Source organism: Pomacea canaliculata, linkage group LG11, assembly GCF_003073045.1.
Source record: "Pomacea canaliculata isolate SZHN2017 linkage group LG11, ASM307304v1, whole genome shotgun sequence".
Classification (NCBI taxonomy): domain Eukaryota; kingdom Metazoa; phylum Mollusca; class Gastropoda; order Architaenioglossa; family Ampullariidae; genus Pomacea; species Pomacea canaliculata.
Window position 1 is genome coordinate 7,866,205 of NC_037600.1, and position 6,584 is coordinate 7,872,788.

The 6,584-nt window shown below is 42.7% G+C and overlaps 1 non-coding gene across 1 annotated transcript; it reads right to left on the reverse strand.

The window, feature by feature from the left end:
* Window positions 1-5,663: 5,663 nt before the first annotated feature.
* Window positions 5,664-5,781, reverse strand: LOC112576384. Its single transcript, XR_003101824.1, has one exon. It is a non-coding gene; the product is annotated as a 5S ribosomal RNA (ribosomal RNA).
* Between the last annotated feature and the right edge of the window lie 803 nt (window positions 5,782-6,584).

Genomic DNA, 6,584 nt, shown 5'->3' on the forward strand with positions numbered 1-6,584 from the left:
CTGGTACTCCAGTTCGTTTCCTCGACTCTGTGTGTGTGTGTGTGGGGTAGGGAGGGAGTGGTGTATGCTAGGCGCGTGTGTTGTGTTTGTGTGTGTGTGTGTGAAATAGAATTTGGTGCCCACCATAAAAAGTGTGTACCTGTACGTAAATCACTTTGAGCTGTTGAAAATCACAATATAAGAAAAACTTTCTTCTTCTTTTCGAGAGAAAGAAGACAAATTCTCACTGTTCAGCCGTAGACTACCGCAATTACACAGAAAGTGATTTAGTGGAGGAGGCCGCCGGCCATTTGTAGTTAAGCAGAGATCATAAGACATCAATCGCGACCGTGTATATGCAACTTTTTGTATGTTTCTTGGTCTGTTTCTCTCTCTCGTTCGAAAAACTCTCTGAAGCTATCGAAAGTTTGCATTGCATAGATTTTCTTTTCTTGCTATATTTGAGCCACCAAACCACGTCTTATAAGCGTTACAATAAACATCAAAACAAAGCTTTCCCTGGACAAAGTACACCAATCAGAGGCTACAACCCTTCCGAACACAAAAGGAGTTCTACACAACTCCTGAAGGTCTGAACAGTGTAGATGTACATATACTTCAACCCACGCGCACTCAAACATCGCCAAACTCAGCTGGAGTAACAAGAACATGGAGCCGTGCTACGAGCAGAGCAATGATCACGTGATCATCCCCGACAGACGCAGAGGTCTAAGCACTTGCGTCATTTCCGCTCCAGCGGCTGGATTCAGGAAACAGTGGGCAATGAAAGGGAACTGGTGGATCGATAACTCCTAGGGACCAGTAGGATGTCCGGTAAAAACGTTATTATCTGCTCTTGACTGTAATCCCCTACTTCTGTGGACTTGTGCAAAGGTAAGAAGGAAAAAAAAAAAAAGAAGGAAACGACAAGGAACAAAAAAGTAAAAGGGGGAGGAGACGTGGAGAGGAAGAGCATAAGAGAGAGGACAAAAGATAAAGAAAGAAAGGAAGAAAAAGGAAGATGGAAGGAATCAGGAGAGAAAATAAAGGGAGAGAATTTTATCAGAGTGCAACCTGGGACAGCTGACAAGCGCGAATCATTTAAATGAAGATGTATGCGTATCAGTGTGTATGCGTGTGTGTCGGGGGGGGGGTGGGTGGCATTAGAACCAGGAGGGGTAAGGGGCAATGGGGAGCAAAAAAAAAAAAAAAACCTGAGGCTGTGCTGCTAGACTTGCTTTCTGTACTCTTCTAACACAAGGCGTAAATTGCCAGGCCGTGAGACAGCGAGCGAAGCACGAACTGCGTTTGGCGGCCAGCCTCTCTCTCGCCTACCATCCCGTCTCTCTCTCTCATAGCACCCCGTCTCTCTCTCGCCTATCAACCCGTCTCTCTCTCTCCCCTAGCATCCCGTCTGTCTCTCGCCTAGCATCCCGCGGCGCATGCCCGATAGGAAAGGGCGGAGCACTCTTTGCGCGAGATCGGTGCCGATGCGTTGTCTGGCTTTTCGCAGAAATCCACTCGGATTCCTGGAATGAGGAAGCTTCGAATCCTGCTGCTTGTCACCTGGACACTGAGGATCTGTCCTAGCCCAGTGGTGTTAGTGGCAGCCTCGCACGATCGGACACACTCAAACACGCACGCACGCACGCATTCTAAACAATCTCAAGCCTATCAGAGACAATTCATAGTAATCACCGACGAAATTATATGCATTTTATAATGGAATAAAAAAAGACCTGAGTGTATGTGTGTAAGTATCATACAGGGTGAATTCATATGTGTGTATTTTATTCTGCGTATATGTTAACATTGCATATATACATCGATTCTGCATACACAGAAAAATGCGTACAGACGCACACAGTTATGTACACACATCATCTTTATTTATCTTGGACTCGTAGCTTGGTAACAAAATTTAAAATCATTAGTTGCAATGCGGTGGTCATTATTTCTGTGACTGGCTGTAAGTGTTCCTGGAGCAAGCCTTTGAGTGTTGGGGGGGGGGGATGTCCCTCCCTCACAATGCTAAAGGAAAGACTGCCTCCGCCACAGACGATTCTAAGTGCAGCTCCCCCCTTGTCTGTCTGTGCCCAGCATCACAATGCTGACAACACTTTGTTGCCTCCACTCCATGGAGACCCACTGAAGAACAACTTTAAAAATAATCAAATCTCGTGGGCTGTCGTCCTTGCAGCCTGCGTAGGACGTCCCACTCTTTGAAAAGAAATAACTCATTTATGTACACAGAAGTTTTGTAAATACAGGGAACATATGTTCATGTCTTGAGGATTTTCCTAAATCCTTCCAGTGAGAGGACATTGTATGGCTTCCTGGAGTTTGCAGTAGAAGACGAAAGTGTGTCTGCCAGCGCTGATTGAAGGTTTAGCGAGGTGCAATTTATTTCGTTCCGATGACATGGTAAAGCTCGGTGAAAGATACTATTATGAAATAAATTACCTACCACTAGATTTTTTAACCCATAAATGAACCGTGGCTCGGAGGGAGGGATTGGAGGTTATTAGTATATCCGAATCACATGGACACTGCACCTGAAAGGTCGCAATGATGGACATCACGACCAGGAACTGAGAAACCTCGGGAAGCAACTAATTTGTTTAAAGAAGTTAGCAATGCGAGATAAACGAGCAACACTGCTTATATAATTTATTATCCACAGTTGGCGAGGTTAGCACCAGAATCAAGAAACTTGCATAAAAGAATCGAAGCCATAAAGCTTTTGGTAGATAATTACTCACTCCAAAAAACATCATTGAAGTATTTGTTGATGCTAGATTATTACAAATTTCTGCCCCTTACCATCTCCAACTCTTAAAACAAACCTGTCTTTCGCTTATCAAAAGTCAAAAAGAAACTAAAGTAAAATCGCGATTTATGTTTCTTTTGTGTAGTCATGCACCAGTATTGACGTGTCCTTCCCAGTAGTCTCCCTTTACAGGATGCCATCTTACTCCTAAAATATTTATCAATACAGACTCTGACAGTGCACATGGATCTGCAATTTCACAACATTATTAGGCGTAAAACCCAAATCATACGTCTTCTGGAAAAAAGAAGGCGAAAGCATACATATTTTTTTCTGTGGTCAATAAGTACCTTTTCTTTTGGTTCCAGAGTTGATGCTAGGTTCTCAAGAACTCACCCATGTTGCCATCATTAGCCCTCTAGTCGGAGGCAGCCATTGATTTGCGATCCATCATATTGCATCGAGCGAGAAATGTTTCAGTTTTCGCGCGATTGCTGATGGCGGTGGTTCGTTCGTTCTAGGGCAGGGATGCACAACCTACGGCCCGCGACGCTATGCCATCCGGCCCGCGAAACTTCTGCCCACAGTGCAGGAGATCGGCATGTTAGTAATAAAAGAAAACCTTAAAAAAACGAAAAAAAAAAAAAGGAAGAAGTATTTATCCCCACGTAGGGGCGTTTCCCAATTTTTTTTTTTTTTTTTTTCGATGGACGAACATTTCGATTCAGTGCTCCGACTTGGTGTCTCTACGATGAGGCCGGACATTCAGAAGTTGGTTTCGGGAAAACAACTTCAAATATCCCACTAATTAATATATAATTAATGGTAAGTACAACTTGTTTCTAATAAAAAATGGTATCTGCTCAATTTTTTTTTCCTTTTTGTATTTTTGTGGTGAAGTGGCCTGCGACACGGCTGTCCGAAATGGATATGGCCCGCAGGCCGAAAAAGGTTGGGCATCACTGCCCTAGACTGGCCTAGAGCAAAGAAACAAATCAGAAGGTGACCGGTAAGTCCAATGCAGACAACAACCGCGCCACCCTGACCCACACGACCACATACGTTCCATGGAGACAACCCGAGCTCCTCTGAACCCTCAAGTCCCACCATCTGCACGACCCACGATCAAGGAGCGCCATGCCAAAGACAAGCAGCTTAGTACAGCTATAGACCTAGGTGACAGCCTAGCTTTCCTAAAAGTTCTCGTTTGTGTCTAGTTAAGAAGTACTAGAGCTACTGAGGGCAGGGTTGTCTCCCTTGCTTATGCTCAGAAAAGATAACTACCGTTTTAATTACGATATTTCTTCTGTTTATTTAGTGACAAATAATGTAAAAAATATGGTACAAAATTTTCTAAAAAATATGTGTCATATTTTTACAAAAAGTCTTACAAAACTTCTTGTTTTCTACATTAAAAGCTATTTAATTTGCATGCTATTCTGCTCAACCCGAATATCACGGAAAGCCAGACTATACTGTTGTCAACGTGAATGACATGAGGTTTACAGGTTTGCTCAGCAATTGAGCATGTGTAGCCAGGCTGATAAGAGCAAACTGATCGTCGACCGTCTCGTTATGGCAGGTGCATGACCCCACCTTTCTCACGGGTGGACCTGCTACCCACTCCCCAGAAGGGGAAATAACAATTCAATGTCAAATATTAAAACTTGGTAATAATAAACATGATGTTACTCTTGATGACCATTTGGTCATTGCAGTGTCGTCTGCTCGATCGCTCTCTTTTATCTCTGAACTGCTAGCACACTAGTACGGTTTCACTGTATGCATGAACATTATTATATACATTATTACTTTATACATGAACATCTATTATTATTTTGAAACACATGTCCCTGTACAGTATATAGTCTACACGTGTGGCTCTCTGCCCCGCAGGGACCCGCGTACTGCCAAGGCTGCCTCTGTATGGTGTAATGACATGTCTCTCTATTTTTTTTTTTTTTTTTTTGTGGCAGCATCTCATACAGGAGAAGTGTCTGCATCCTCAGATACATACAGAAGATACATTGAAATGAGAAGCAGATGCTTCTGACAGAGCTTTTATAAAACGAAAACCAGTCCCAAGAAAGATATCGTTAGTGCTTCTCTTCTTTTGATTGCCATTTGCTTCATTTTTTTTGTTTTTATACAAACAACTCCAAAAAATCATGATCATGACACTTTTTTTGTGATTTGATATCAATTTTGCTTGTTTGATAAGCCCTTTCTATGACAAGAATAGCACATCACCAGTTCGGACCACTCTGAGGCAAACAGCCTCACGATTAAAAAGTAAGTGTTCTTACGGCTCTCGGCCCCGCATAGGATAGTTCGATAGTTCGGCCTGACCGGCTTTTCCTTTGTGTGGGTTTCCTCCAATTTTGTCTAGTTTAGAGTTAGTGATGCTGTTACGGTCTCCTGCAAGAATATGAAAAAACAACAACAACAACAACAAAAAAACAAACCAAAAAACAAAATCCTAGAAAAGAACAAAACCAAAACCAATAATAATAATAAAAACCTTGGACGAGGCCTGCACTTCGGGCGGGTTGACCCTTGCGATCATCCCATATGTGGGTGACGAGAGTGTAATTTATTAGTAAGGCGGACAGCGTTCACGCTACTCCTTGCAAAAGTGACTAAATAAATGTCTTGTACACGTCTTTGCATTGTCTTATCATCGTCCTCGCATACAGGTCGTAACCTAGAATATTTGTTATTCTTATATTCTTGTTTAACGTCACCTGTGCCAGAGACGGACCTGGCAGAGAAAGAATCGGAAGCTCGTGCTTCACCCGCTAATGTCAACAAAAGCAAGTGGCAGGCATGTTATTCTCATTACGGCATAACGTATACCTAGCTGACAAGCAAATGCAGCCTATGATGTAGAAGTATGATAAAGAATGGTAAAAATTGCCTACAGCACCCGGTGTTCCCAGGAGGTCACCCATCCAAGTACTAACCGGGCCGACATTGGTTAACTTCGGTGATCGGACGAGAACCGGTGTGTTCAACGTGGTATGGCCGTAGGCGAATGCTGACTATTTAGCAAACTTTATTAAAAAAAAAAAAGGTACACACACGCTAAAAGTTCAAGGTGTGCCTACAGAACTTCACGAGCACATCCCCTAGGCTGGCCTAGAGCAAAGAAACAAATCAGGGTGACCGATCAAGGAGCGCCATGCCAAAGACAAGCAGCTTAGTACAGCTATAGACTGCGCCCTAGGTGACAGCCTAGCTTTCCTAAAAGTTCTCGTTTGTGTCTAGTTAATAAGTACTAGAGCTACTGAGGGCAGGGTTGTCTCCCTTGCTTATGCTCAGAAAAGATAAGTACCGTTTTAATTACGATATTTCTTCTGTTTATTTAGTGACAAATAATGTAAAAAATATGGTAAAACATTTTCTAAAAAATATCTGTAATATTTTTACAAAAAGTCTTACAAAACTTCTTGTTGTCTACATTAAAAGCTATTTAATTTGCATGCTATTCTGCTCAACCCGAATATCACGGAAAGCCAGACTATACTGTTGTCATCGTTAATGACTTGAGGTTTACAGGTTTGCTGTCAACTAGTGTTTTTCCGTGCATATCGGCTTGAGCTCCGATACGTCCTCCACAAGAGGACTTCGGACTAAGACTGATCGTCGACCGTCTCGTTATGGCAGGTGCATGACCCCACCTTTCTCACGGGTCGACCTGCGACTCACTCCCCAGAAGGGGAAATAACAATTCAATGTCAAATAATAAAACTTGGTAATAATAAACATGATGTTACTCTTGATGACCATTTGGTCATTGCAGTGTCGTCTGCTCGATCGCTCTCTTTTATCTCTG